This window comes from Lygodium microphyllum, chromosome 23, assembly GCF_053477565.2.
Source record: "Lygodium microphyllum isolate KBCC chromosome 23, Lygodium_microphyllum_v1.1.10, whole genome shotgun sequence".
Lineage (NCBI taxonomy): Eukaryota > Viridiplantae > Streptophyta > Polypodiopsida > Schizaeales > Lygodiaceae > Lygodium > Lygodium microphyllum.
Window position 1 is genome coordinate 11,326,905 of NC_141157.1, and position 13,648 is coordinate 11,340,552.

At 39.3% G+C, this 13,648-nt stretch overlaps 1 long non-coding RNA gene and 1 pseudogene across 2 annotated transcripts in view; one reads left to right on the plus strand and one right to left on the minus strand.

The window, feature by feature from the left end:
- LOC148015878 (uncharacterized) overlaps positions 1-11,159 on the plus strand; it is a 44,981-nt gene extending 33,822 nt beyond the window's left edge. The window contains exon 3 of the long non-coding RNA XR_015688173.1: positions 10,713-11,159. This is a non-coding gene — a long non-coding RNA (uncharacterized LOC148015878). The remainder of the gene's footprint in view (positions 1-10,712) is intronic.
- LOC148015879 (serine acetyltransferase 5 pseudogene) lies at positions 3,434-5,350 on the minus strand (annotated as a pseudogene). Its single transcript, XR_015688144.1, has 2 exons — positions 5,111-5,350; positions 3,434-4,803 (listed from the first exon to the last, which is right to left on the minus strand). The product of XR_015688144.1 is annotated as a serine acetyltransferase 5 pseudogene (transcript).
- Positions 11,160-13,648: the final 2,489 nt, after the last annotated feature.

The following is a 13,648-nucleotide window of genomic DNA, read 5'->3' on the forward strand; positions in this document are numbered from 1 at the left end:
AAAAGCTAGTACACAACAGAGCAAGCTTCCACTTCTACCCAAATTGGGTACTCCTGTCGAAGCAAGCGTCGGAAATCAACCAACGGTCACCAAGGCACAGCATGAATAAGGTGACGATTTTTAAAAAAAGCACTTTGGCTAAGAGATTATCACAGTGGTTGACTTTTAACATTACTTCATAAAAGACCTATGATCCCACAAAATCCTCTTCCACATAGTCACCCAACAATAGTGAATTCAACTAGGAGTGAATCTAGGAAAGCACTAGGATTGGTGGGCCTGTAAAAGAAAAGGATAACCCCTATTTCATAAAAAGCCAAAAATGAATGCAACATTGTCTTTGTATCCACAAGAGCTTCCAAAACATCAACCTGATCCTGAACAGGAAAGCTCTCACGATTGTGCTGGACATAATCTCCAAGTATTAGCAGACTCCAACAAGTGTTTCCAATCTAAGTCTTGTGATTCCTCAGTGGTAGATGTGAGCTATGTATAGGAGTGTGTCTAATGATCATCTGGCAAAGGTTCGCCAGGGTCTTCCATCAAAGCATCAAAAGCATGTTTACTGTGTTTGACCGGTGGCTGTACATCAAGACCATGTCAAACTTCAGAACAAGGGACCTCCATCTCAGTACATGGAACCATTTCTTCCCCCTCTTGAGCACCTGAATCGGGCCCCAAAGCCTCCACCACCTGATCTATAAAAGCAGTATTCAACTTAGACATGACTGCTGTAGCAGCAGGAAACACAGGTTGTGTTCACTGTGGGACTGAATATCCCAGTCTGTCCTGTCCTGAGTGAAGAGCTGCTGTTGCTGTCCTCTCACATTGCTTCTGTATCGTCTCTCTTGCTGGTCAGAAAAAGGAGCAGGTAGCAAGTAGCAGGTAGCGACCTGCACAGGGCCAGGTGACCTGCAGGCTGACAAACAGCAACCTGTGAGGGCTTCAAAACAGGGCAGCATGCTGACTTCGTAACTCTGCAGGGCAGGGCTGGAGTGTTCCAGTTCTTCTCTGCCTGTGGTGCCCCCAGGATAGGCAGAGCACTGCTAGTTTGTTTCTCTATCTCTCTCACTCACAATCTTTCCTGGCTCTGTCCCCCCCCCCCCTGTCTTACTGACAGAGTGCCCCTGCAGAAACAGGTGACAGGCAGCACAGGACAGCAGGATGTTGGCGCACAGGCCCCAAGGTCTAGGCAATTGTAGAAAGGGTAGCGCGCAGATAGTGTGCAGGTCAGGTCAGGTAGGCAATGCCAAGGGTTGATGCACAGGAGACAGCATCTCTCTCTCTCTCTCTCTCTCTCTCTCTCTAAGCTATCAAACTTTCTTAGTCCCATCACAATAAAAACCTATACCTAGGTAGATGGATATATATTTTTTCATTTGCCTCAAATTCCCAACTATCCATAAAAATTGCAATATATGGAGGTGGAGCTCTCATATGCTTTTGATTTGGTTTCATGCAAGTGATGGACAAGTGGGAGGTTGTAAATGCTCTTGAAGGAGGGCAAAGAGAGTGGTAAAAGTGGTTCTAAAAGAGAGGGAACTGCCCCTTTGTTGGTGCAGAATCTTCGTACTCTTTATTCCCTTATTCTTTGTAAATTGGGTAAGACTTGACCTCTAAAAATGATTTCATTTTGACCCCCACCTGCTTATTAGTGCCTTTACTTTACAGGCTGCCCAGTAGTCAGCATCTCATCTCCAGCAGATGCTATCATATTGCAACCTGGGTTTCACTGCCAGCACTTCATTAACATTGCTGTACACTGTGTTTTCCAGTTAGGCAAGCTGACTGTATACTGCATCTAGGATCGATTCAAGGGATGATACTCTCTCAGAGCTCTCATAGGTGTCTCGGACTCCTCTTCCAGCTCTCCTTATCCCTGATCCACCCCAGACATTGAGGTCTGAGGCTCATTGTACCATACTAGCATAGTCTGATTTATTCATTCACTATATTCATTTTGAGCTCTCTTCACCTTGAGCAGTACTGTATTCACCTTGTTCTTGTCTTACACTTTGAGTTCTCATTCTTTGTCTCAGCATTTCTTTACAATCAAGAATTAGACCACTTCTACGTATCCAAGAACTAAGAGATTGTAGCTTTTATCTACAAATACTAGTGCAAAATTACCCATCGATGGCATTCTTACAAAGGTCAACTCTTTTGCAAAATTTCAAAGCGTTGATTCTTCATCAACTAGCTCAAACACTCCAAATAGATATCCACCACCAATTGCTCCAACTACGGGTCAAAGCTTTGGGACTACTGGTTCTAAAGTAGCCAGTGCCATATTGAGAATGCCAAATTCCTATTCTAAGGTCCAATTATCATATATCATTTGTACATACAATGGGCATTGACAATCTTTTGTTAATGCCTATTGTATGTAATTAAATGGAGTTTTACAAACCACACCAAATCTAACTAATCTAGTGTAAACTTGAACCAATCACAAATTATTTGAAAGTTAGTCGATCTTAATTTGCTACAATAGTCCATGCCCTTAGATAGGCTAAAACAATTAATAGAATTTATATAATTGGGCAATGCAAATTCACTCTGAGGGCAATTGATCTCTAGGAGGACAAGAGTGATAGTATTGAGCATTGTTACAAGTACCATAAAAATTTGGTGCAGTCTCATCTGATACCTCAACGATCTGAGCTTGTGTGTGCTATAGAGTTTAGCAAGAAGAGGACAAGCGTCCTTGGAATAAATGAATGTAGCAAAAAGAGGACAAGCATTCTTGGCATAAACAAGTACGAACTTCTATGGCATATAGCTAGAAGGAATCATACTCTACCAACCCTAGTTCAAGAACAAAGGATATCATAGCTCCACAAGTACTAGCACTGATCAATTGGATAACCTGATAATGTAGCACCCTGAACTTAATATTGAGCTTGCAGGATCATAATTAGCTACCCTTGTAGCTACTCACATGGGCATGAATTGCAAACTTGTCTTGTTGTTGGAGGGTGTCAGCCATAAAATTCACTTGAACCCAATTCTACACGAGCTTTGAGCAAATTTTTTGTGACTAGTTGGTTATCTCTACTATATTATATGCCACTCAAATCCAATTCTTTCTTACATTCAATTCATACCGACCATTTAAATGGCGAAGAAACACCACAATTCATCACCCAAACCCACCAATGTTCCCATGAGGTTCAACAGCACAAATACACCCATGAACAATGTTGAACACATCTTGGAGTATGATATTTACTTAGTCCTTGCTGTTGTGTACCCTCTTCTCTAGTATGGGTAAAGATTTGAATCAATGGATGCATAGGAATAAGTCACTTGTGTGTGTGTGCGCGCGCGAGCATGTGTGTGTGAACATAGCTCCAAAAGCAAAAACAATCACACTTCACACAATCACATTCAGATTTCGCAGCACTACCACATTGTACAAATTTGGGGGACTAGTAAGTGACCAAACTTTCAAGTCTTTCCCACTTTTTTAAAATGTCAACAGATACTCAGCAAGAAAGGATCGTTTAATAATCCAACATAATGGTTGATATACCAAAAGTTTATAACAGATCTTTGACCATCTCATGAGTGTTCCAGTGAAAGATGTCCTTTACACACTGCCATTAAATTATTCCCCCCCTCCACAAATTTGTTCAAAAAGGTTGGTATAGAGGGCATGGCATTAGATGCCTCTTCAAAGACCCTCCTGGATGTTTGGTCCCACAACTCAGGTAGAGCCTGAATACTCCATACATTGATGCATCACATGTAGTATGACTGCATGCACATAAGGCAGACACTGATACAGGTTTAAGTAACTTTTAATGAGAATTAATGTCCTTTATGATAATGAGAGAGGATAATTCATCTGTAGGAAAGACATTTGAGAAAAGCATTTCTCCACTGCCTAGATCACGTAATCAGACCATTCCATGGCATGGGACACATGATCCATGGTATTGCTTGGCACTTCCTCAAGGAGGGTAGGCTGATCCTTGCCACCTACCAGCTTTGCTGGGGTACCAACTGCAATTGTTCGTGGTGGTACGTCATTAAGCACCACTGCACCAGCCACAATTTTTGCCCCATCCCCCACTTTGATATTGCCGAGAATGGTTGCATTGACACCTATCAGCACCCCATTTCCTATTTTAGGATGCCTGTCCCCACCAACTTTACCAGTTCCGCCTAAGGTTACATGATGCATAATAGACACATTGTCACCCACAACTGCTGTCTCTCCAATAACAACCCCTGTGGCATGATCAAACAAGATACCTTTTCCTAGACGTGCAGCCGGATGTATGTCAACAGCAAATACCTCTGCAATCCTGCTTTGTAGTGTTAATGCTAGTGGAACTTGCCCTTCCATCCATAACCTGTGGGAAATTCTGTATGCTTCGCATGCTTGAAACCCCTTTAAATTCAACAAACAATGGCAATATGAGATACAGGTTGGATCCCTCTCCTTGATAGCCTTCATATCTTCCCTCAAGGATTCCTGTGCATCAGTGTTATGCTTTAGCGTCTCATAAAATAAATTGCAAAGCATCATAGAGTCCAAGGTAGCACTAGCAAGCTTCTTTCCAAGGAGGAATGCTAGGGCTTGCTCCAATGAGTCATGAGATAAGATGGCTAACTGCAGGTAATCTGCAAGGAGGGGCTCACTTTCAGCATCCTGGATTGCTTCCGAGCAAATCTGGAGCCACAAATGATCCCCCTGATCCCTTTTCGGTGATAGATAGTCCACTGAAGTTCTTGTCTTGTCAGATGAGTTACTGCTGTGAGGAATACCATTAGCCATTCTATTACTGTGTGAAGCTGCACATCATACATGTGATACAACGAATGAGTCCATGCTAAAACTTGCCGAGAACTCGGTAGTGCGAATGCTACATCGATCACCGAAACAAAAGGTCCCTCCCTCTTATTATACGCATGCTTGTGCTATTGATCATACCCACATCAAAGACTGCACCATAGACTGCTATTTTTTTCTCACCCGAGACTCTTTGTTTAATTCCAACAAAGAAAAAAAAAAACCAGCAATCAAGAATGTCACCTAGAGATGTATCCAGGGCCGGAGGAACCAGCAACCGGTTACCCATTATTTAAAGATAGAGCTAACCTTTCCCCTGGGAAGTAGGCAGATATATTTATCGATCTCTGCTGAGGATACACTGCGAAAGTAGTACCAATCGACCGCCTGCACGCTCGCTCGCGCTCTCTCTCTCTCTCTCTCGGATGTCCAGCGTGATCAATTGCGTGCAAGACCAGGAAACTTCCACCTGACTATGTCTTCTCGCAATATTTGGTCTTCTCGGGACTGTCGATGGCTAACCTAACTTTGAGACAGTTTAAACTTTTTATTCGCGCTATAGTTACGGTAAGCCACCGTGCGTTAAAAACTGCCAGTGGTGATATTATATTCATCTGTGCACCTTTCACATTTACATCTTACTACTATATTATTTTACTATTATATTATTTTGGTTGTAAATTTAAAAGGCCTCTTGAGAGTGTTTCCCCAACCTATCCCATTTTTTGAACTTTTCTTTTTCAATTAAAATTCTCTCCTCTCCCTTCTCTCACATGTAATCTTTTTTTTTCTCTTCCTCATATTTTTAATTAAAAGTCCCTCCCTCCCCTTCTTTCTCTCTCATTGTAACGCGTTCTCTCTCTCTCTAAAATTAAAACCCCCTCCTATCTCTCTCATATATAATCTCTCGTTTTCTCTTCCCCTCCCCTTTTTAATTAAATTCTTCTCTCTTTCTCTTACCTGTAAGGTCTAGTTTCTCTCTCTCTCTCTGATTAAATTTTTTATTTAAATATTTTTTAAAAAATTATTTTAATTTTTTTGGACATTGTTTTTTCACACACTTTGAGAGGGAGATAGAAGAAGAAAAATGAGAGAGAGAGAGGGGGAGAGGGAAGAAGAAGAAGAAAGAGAAAAAGATGGAGAGGGGGGAAAGAGGAAAGAGAATAGTCTTTTTTAAATGTTCCGTAGGCATACTGCAAAAGCAAAACGAGCCTAGAGAGGAAGAAGGCGATGCTTTCCCTCCATCCGTCCAGTAAGCATACTGCAAAAGCAAAACGAGCTTGGAGAGAGTATAAAAAAAAGGGTAGGTGTAATTCTTCCTTCAACCTATTTCAAAGTGACCTATGTCGGCCCTATTGCTCCGATGCATCCTATACTATTATTAAAAGTGTGTCCACATTTCCAATGGCCATATCTTTACTATTAGTTAAGGGGAGGTTGGGAGCGGGTGCCATGTGGCAGCCCCCAACCTCCCCACAAAGAAATGCGAGGGCGGGTGCCACGCATCCAGCACCCGCCCTCGCCGCGAAAATCGTGCCCGCCTCGGCCGGGGTGAGTCTAGGTGCGGAGCGCCTAGTGTCCAATTATGCACAACCTATATCACATCATAGAGAATCTAGCTAGGAAGAAGGCAATGATTCCTCTCCATTTATCTCATAGGCATAGTGCAGAAGCAAAACCAGCCTCAAAAGAGAATAGGGATAATTATTCCTTCAACATATTTCGAAGCGACCTACTTCGACCATATCAATTTCGAAGCGACCTTTTTCGGCCATATCGCTCCAATGCATCAATGTAAGTTGGATATATGACATTGGTCATTAAGATGGACATCCTTGTCACTCTGATGTATTAGAGCAAGTTAAATATACGACATTAAGACGGACATCCCCATTGCTCCAATGCATCAATGTAAGTCAGAGATGTAATATAAGTCATTAAAACGAATGTAAATACAAAGATGGTGTATGTATATGTATGTATATACAATTGTATAATGTAATGTATACGTAATGCAGAACTTAATATGTAATGTAATATCAATAAATCATAGTATACAAATATATGTAATATATACCTTATGATGTGGGTGTATGTGTGTATAATTACGTATATATATTTGTGTATATTTCAATGTATTGATAAGACGATTATAAACATTGATAATGCATTTATATATAACATATTATAATACATGCGTGTGTATAATAATGGACTCTAAACTACATTAATACTTGTGTGTGTGTGTGTGTGTGTGTGTGTGTGTGTGTGTGTGTGTGTGTGTGTGTGTGTGTGTGTGTGTGTGTGTGTGTGTGTGACCCCCCACCAAGCTTAACTCCCCACCTAAAAAGGTTAATGTCCCTAAGTTTTGATGCGCTCTCGTATGTGCTATTAAAACTCAATTCATGACCCTCTAGCCCCCAAAATGCCAAATGAAACCCAAACCCTAGCTCTCCCCAAAATGATAATCCTTCCCTTAAACCTAGTAGCTATCCCATCCAACACCCTAGCTTCCTTTCCCCATCGATTTTAACCCCTTAGCCCTTAAATCTCTAGACCCCTCACTTGACCTTTGCATGAACCTTAATTACTTTTCAAATACTTAATGCTCCCTCCCTCTAAATAAATATAGAACATATAAAATGTAATGATGACATTCAAGCATTCTCATCATAGAAATATCTAAGGCGACAAACATATTGCAATGAAATATCATAGAGAATTGTTGGTAAATTTACAAATATCTATCGTTTTGTTTCCAATGGATGATGGCTAAATGCATGCGTGCGTGCGTGTGTGTGTGTGTGTGTGTGTGTGTGTGTGTGTGTGTGTGTGTGTGTGTGTGTGTGTGTGTGTGTGTGTGTGTGTGTGTGTGTGTGTGTGTGTGTGTGTGTGTGTGTGTGTGTGTGTGTGTGTGTGTGTGTGTGTGTGTGTGTGTGTGTGTGTGTGTGTGTGTGTGTGTGTGTGTGTGTGTGTGTGGAGGAAGAAAAAGAAGCATCTCTCTATATAGTTTATGGGGTGTCAAATTCCTGTAATGTCAGTATCTTGCCACATGAAACATGCATCCTTGAGTCCCAGTGCAAAGCATCGGGGCAAAACATGCAAAGCACCAAGAGCATCGGGGCAAAACATGCAAAGCACCAAGAGAATCTACGTGCAGAATGCTTAGTATAAATTATGGATTATCAAATTCATGTAAAGTTGGTATGTTGCCACATGAAACATGCACCTTTGAACCTCGTGCAAACCACTGGCAAAATGGGAGAATCTAGGCATGAAGCACCTAGTCATCTCTTAACGAGATGCAATCAACTTTGCAAGCACTTTTGTAACCTCGGATATCATCCTTCTTTCGCATGATATCTAGGGCTCCGACTAATAGCTAAGTTGATACAAAATCAAGGAAACCTATATGATTCTTATAGCTAAACGAAATGGAGTTCCTACAATTTCCATACAACATGCGTGATAATCCCTCTCAAATTACAATGCACACCTTGTAGGAGACCGCATTGAGGCTCCCTCCCTACATTGTCACATAAGGTTGCAAACTTCTTCCAACACTTTTTCACTTCCTTACTGTCACACATTAAGTGCTACATAGTCTCTTCTTCTCTCGTATACAAAACACACGAATAGGAGACACATTCATAAATTTCATCTCGTCTTTAGTTAGCAATTTCTTAGCTAAAACTCTCTAGAACATCAAACTAAGCTTGAATGATAGAGTGGACTATCATGTCCTATCTAACCTCTTTCTTGAAGTGCCAAGGAAACTTCTAGCATCTACCTTCTTCAAATCCTCCCTAGGATTTAGAATCCATATGTCATCAAACATTTGAGAATCAATTGTCTTCTTAAGACAAATTGCAGCTTTGGAATGCATTGCACAATCTAGCGAGGAAAGTGGTTGGCCAATCATCCTTTTTTTTTTGCTTAATACCTCACTAAGCCATTCCTTTTCTTCTATAGTTAGTCCAAACCAATGTCCTATGTCATTGACTTGGTGATCATGCCACCTTGTATGTCTTTGTCACAGAGGCTATTACTCAAAATTGTGTTAGACTAGTCTAGTAAAAAGGCATACTAATATCCCTCAGAGTTTAGCCAAATATTCTACATCAGAGAAGCATATGTCATCCTAAGAGGGTCTCCCTCTAGCTTGAGTGACATGAGAATTCAACTACTATTTGCTAAGCCATGCTTGATACTTTGATCTTCAAGGGAGCTTCTCTGTAGATAAGGACATCCCAAATGTCCCAACCCATGCCATGTCATACCCCAGATCTTAGAATTCTTGGTCTAATGTTGTAGAATCATATTCCATGGTTGGCTTCCATCAATCCTCTTCAATAATTGGAATATAAGCTTCCTTGACTTTTGATGTACCAACTCTAGGCCTAATCCTCCCTTAGATCAAGCCATGACTTTGGTTCCACTAGATAACATGCATGCCCTCCTTCTCGAAAAGGCCAACAAGATTGCCTAAACAGTTTCTTTATAGTTATTACCAAAGAGCCTTTGAGAATGAACACTAAGGCATCAAAACTTATCGTGGGAGTTACAATTATTTTGAGGATAGTCAATCATCTTGGAAGACCAAAAACCAACTTCTTCTTTTTGCCAAGCTTTCCATTAAATCTAGAGAGTAATCAATCAAATATTGTATTGTGGTTACTTCTATACCATGTGGTCCACCTAAGTATCTAAACACTATCTCTTTCTCAATCACTTTAAATTTCAATTGAGCCACTTTACCTAAATCATCTCCCTAATCTAGTAGCACCACCTCAATCTTCTCCTTACTAGTCACAAATGCAAAGAGTTATGCAAACTCCTCATAAATAGCCATGAGTTCATCAAGTGACATTTTCTTAGCTAGGATCTTACTATTACTATTAGTGAACATTTGTGTTGAGAATGCCCCACCATCAAGCAAAGGCAAATCCTTTATCACACCACATTGAACCATAAGGAAAAGGTAAATGCTTTTAACTTTGTCTTCATTCTTTCTCATTTTTAAGCAAGGCTTATAAGAGCTTTACATGGGCTCCCATCACTAGAACTTAGGGTGGATTCACATGATGGCAAACATTTCTTAGCCCCTATTTTTTCTAAGTATAAATTTTTGGTAGTTGCTAAGGAAATGTCCAAGGAGGCATTTCACGTTGTCTATGGCCAAAGTTAAAAGGCAAACTTTAGATTATCCACCTCACCCTTCCATACTTTCCATGGATAAACTATTCAACCTACATTAAAGAGTGTGCCTTTTCACAACAAGTTGACATGTTTACCTACCCTAAGCTTACGCAAAGATCTTAATTGTCAACAAATTGATTGTAGTCTATACAAAAGAACATGTAGCTCACTTTTATTTTCTTTATTATTTGATGATAGTGTTTGCATCTCCAAAGTTCTACAACCCTTTCTGATTCTAGTGGATGCCTAAGTTATGGTAGATAACACATATTGTGAAACACTAACTATACATTCAAAATTTTCACTCATAGGTGTGTCTCAAAGCCAACATATATCACCAACAAGAGTGCATCCATCTATTATAGATTATAGACTTATTGATCAAAGAAAAATCCCATGATTTGCTTCTTTCATTAACGACCAAATGAGTCCTTTATTTTCAACAATATAAATTAGAGATAACCTTTTTCATATGCCCTATCAATTATAGTGGTAATCATAGAATATTTATATACATTATCTTTACTCTCTCTAAGTTTTCATACTTACAAGGGGTTATGTCATAATTCAAATCCTCAATAGTATTAAAAACTAGATAATCTTACTAGACATCCTAGACCTATATAACCATGGATGTAGATACAATCTTCTTTGATTGTTTAGTTGAGAAATATTTATAACACCTCTAATACCATTGTTGTGTTGGATTTAGGATCATAGGATTGCAAGTACACAACTAGGAGAAGAAGAAGCTTGAGAGAGCACAGCTCAAAGTGTATTAAGAGGTATCGATAAAGAAGATTTATGAGACTAAGTATGCCCTAAAGTGAATAGGCATATATAGAAGTCCAAGGAGGGAAAAAAACTCTTAAAGAGCAAAACAAGTGCCCGAACAATATTAGTGTGCTCACACAAATCACTGTCAAAATATGGTAACAAATCCCCTTTGGGAGTTATGCGGTGAACAAGGGGTGCTAATCATGTATATGGAAGTGCCAAGTCTAATGGAGTAGATCAATCCACAAGGTGAGCAAGCCCAAAGCTTTGCAACAAGCTTCAAACTTCTCACAAGGCAAAGCCTTTGTGAAAAGATCAGCAAGGCTTTCCAATGTCGACACATAGGCCAAGCCGATTCCTCTATAGCAAATAGTCTCTTCTTGACATAATGACGATGCACCTCAATGTACATAGTATGTACATGAAACATTAGATTCATTGTAACTACCAATGCAGCTCTTTGATTTGTCAATGAAAATGGTGTTGGTAGATGATTGTCCAACACTCAAATCATCCAAAAGGTGTTTTAGCCAAACACAGTCAATTGTAACTATGAAAGATGCCATGTACTTAGCTTCGCAACTAAAAGTGGACAAAGTGGATTTCTTCTTTCTTAACCATGATATGCACAAAGTGCTAAGTAGGAAGCAAAAACTACTTGTGAATACATAAGTGTCATAATGACTACCCTAGTCAGAATCCAAAAAAGCATGTAAATCTTGCCACAATGATTCCCTTTAGGATAAAATAGCCCAAGGTGCCAAGTACCACAGAAGTAGCAAAAGGTCCACTTCACTCTTCCAATGCTTAGTACTTAGGCTATGCATAAATCTACTCATCTATGAGACTACAAATGGAATGTTAGGCCTTGTAATTCATACACAAATCAGACACATCAAAGTAGTCTCTAGCATCAAGAAGGCTCAACTTCAAACCTGCCTCTATAAGAGTAGTAATAGGCTTGTATTCCTCAAGCCAAAATCTTTATAATTATATCTCAACATATTATTTTTGACACAAACCAATACCTCCATCACAATGCTTGAACTAAATGCCCAAATAACGATCCAATAGATGTCTAAATCCAACATGTTAAAGACCAATTCAAATGATGTACATTCCAAATAGTAAGAATTGTTATGTACAAATATTAGGAATCATTGTCATATGTGGCAAGTGGAAGCAAAGGTCTCATCAAAATAAATACCCTTTTACTAAGCATAACCCTTTGGACCGTCTAGCTTATGCTTTAACTTGTAAATCCAAAAATATCATTTCCAAGAGGCAAATCACATGAAAACCAAGTTTTATTCTAATAATATCATCATACATGAATTGCATACTAGTAATCCAATTTTTTTAACTTTGTGCCTCTTTAAATGACAAAGGCTCATCCTCATCACACAAACTGAAAACAATCAATGCATAACAATCTGATGCATAAGGGGCATTATGAGAGCGTGAATGAGTGCGACCATCCCAATAGAACATCCAACTTGTTGTCATGTAATGTTTGCACTAGCCATTTTGGCATAGTCTTAGATTGCACAATATCTACTTTCTCATCAAGAAGTGCATCGTTCACATCTACATGAGAATTAGGCTTATATGTGCTATCATGAGAAACCTACATGGGCTAAAAAATTGTCTCATTTGGTGATACATGTAATTATGCCCAATTGAAAAGAGGCATCAAAGTGTCATAGATATCTTGTGATCATGCATCAACCTCTTTCATATATTAAACAAAGGTTCAATAGCATTGTCTGCAAAGAGAATATTATGATTGACCAAGATACACTTATTTTCTAGATGGTTTAAATAATAACATTTTCTTTCATTATTGTACCCAACAAAAATCCATTTGATAGCTTTGTCATCCAATTTCTTGTGCTATTGTACTAGTACTAAAGGATAAGCCAAGCAACCAAAGACATGCAAGTGTGCTACAAATAGCTTTTTACCATGTCAAGCCTCATAATAGAGTGATAGAATGTCATGCCTTAGTGGAATATCTATTAAGTACATAGGTTGCACATAAAAGAGCCTCAAGCCAAAGACCATGTGGCAAAACTTGACTCTAATCATGCATCATACCGTCTCCATGAGAGTTTTATTCTTCCTCTTAGCTATGCCATTTTGCTATGGGATATATTACATTTTATCACACCTTGAGCTATCTATGTATTAACATCCATTGATATATAACCCCCCTCCTTGGATTAGAATAGAGAGTGTCCACTTTACATCTTCACAAATTTTGGCCGTATTAACAAACTGCTTAAAGCACAAAAACACTTGGGACTTAGCTTTTAAACCATATGCCCATGCATGCCTAGAGTAGTCATCAATGAAAGTCACAAAGTACAAGTAGTTGTCAAAAGATGATGTTTGCATTGGACTACAAACATCACTATGTATGAGCTATAGTTTGCTAACAGCTCTAACTGAACCATCGATAATAGTTTCTATTGTGAATCGTACAGTTTCCAAATATGCTTAAGGGGCCTACGCTATGTGATTGATTGGCAGCTGTATGATTCCCAATTGCAACTATATTATTCATGGTGGCATCTGTGAATTGTATAGCTGCCACTTAATCACATTGCATAGTCCTTTCAGGAAGCATGTGTGATTTTTTTCTCAAACTTTCAATTCTATCTCTTCTCTTTGTATTGCATCACACGTGCCTCAATTGTATGGCAGTCTATCTTGAGGTATTTGTTGGGTAGCTATAGAAGTGGCCCCATGCATGGACACATTATTTAGAGCTGAATTAGGAACAACTTTGAAGTTGTGACAACTTGAAGATATCCATAGTAACAAGGTACACCTAGATGGTTAATCAAAGTTGTAGTAGAGAAACAAGAA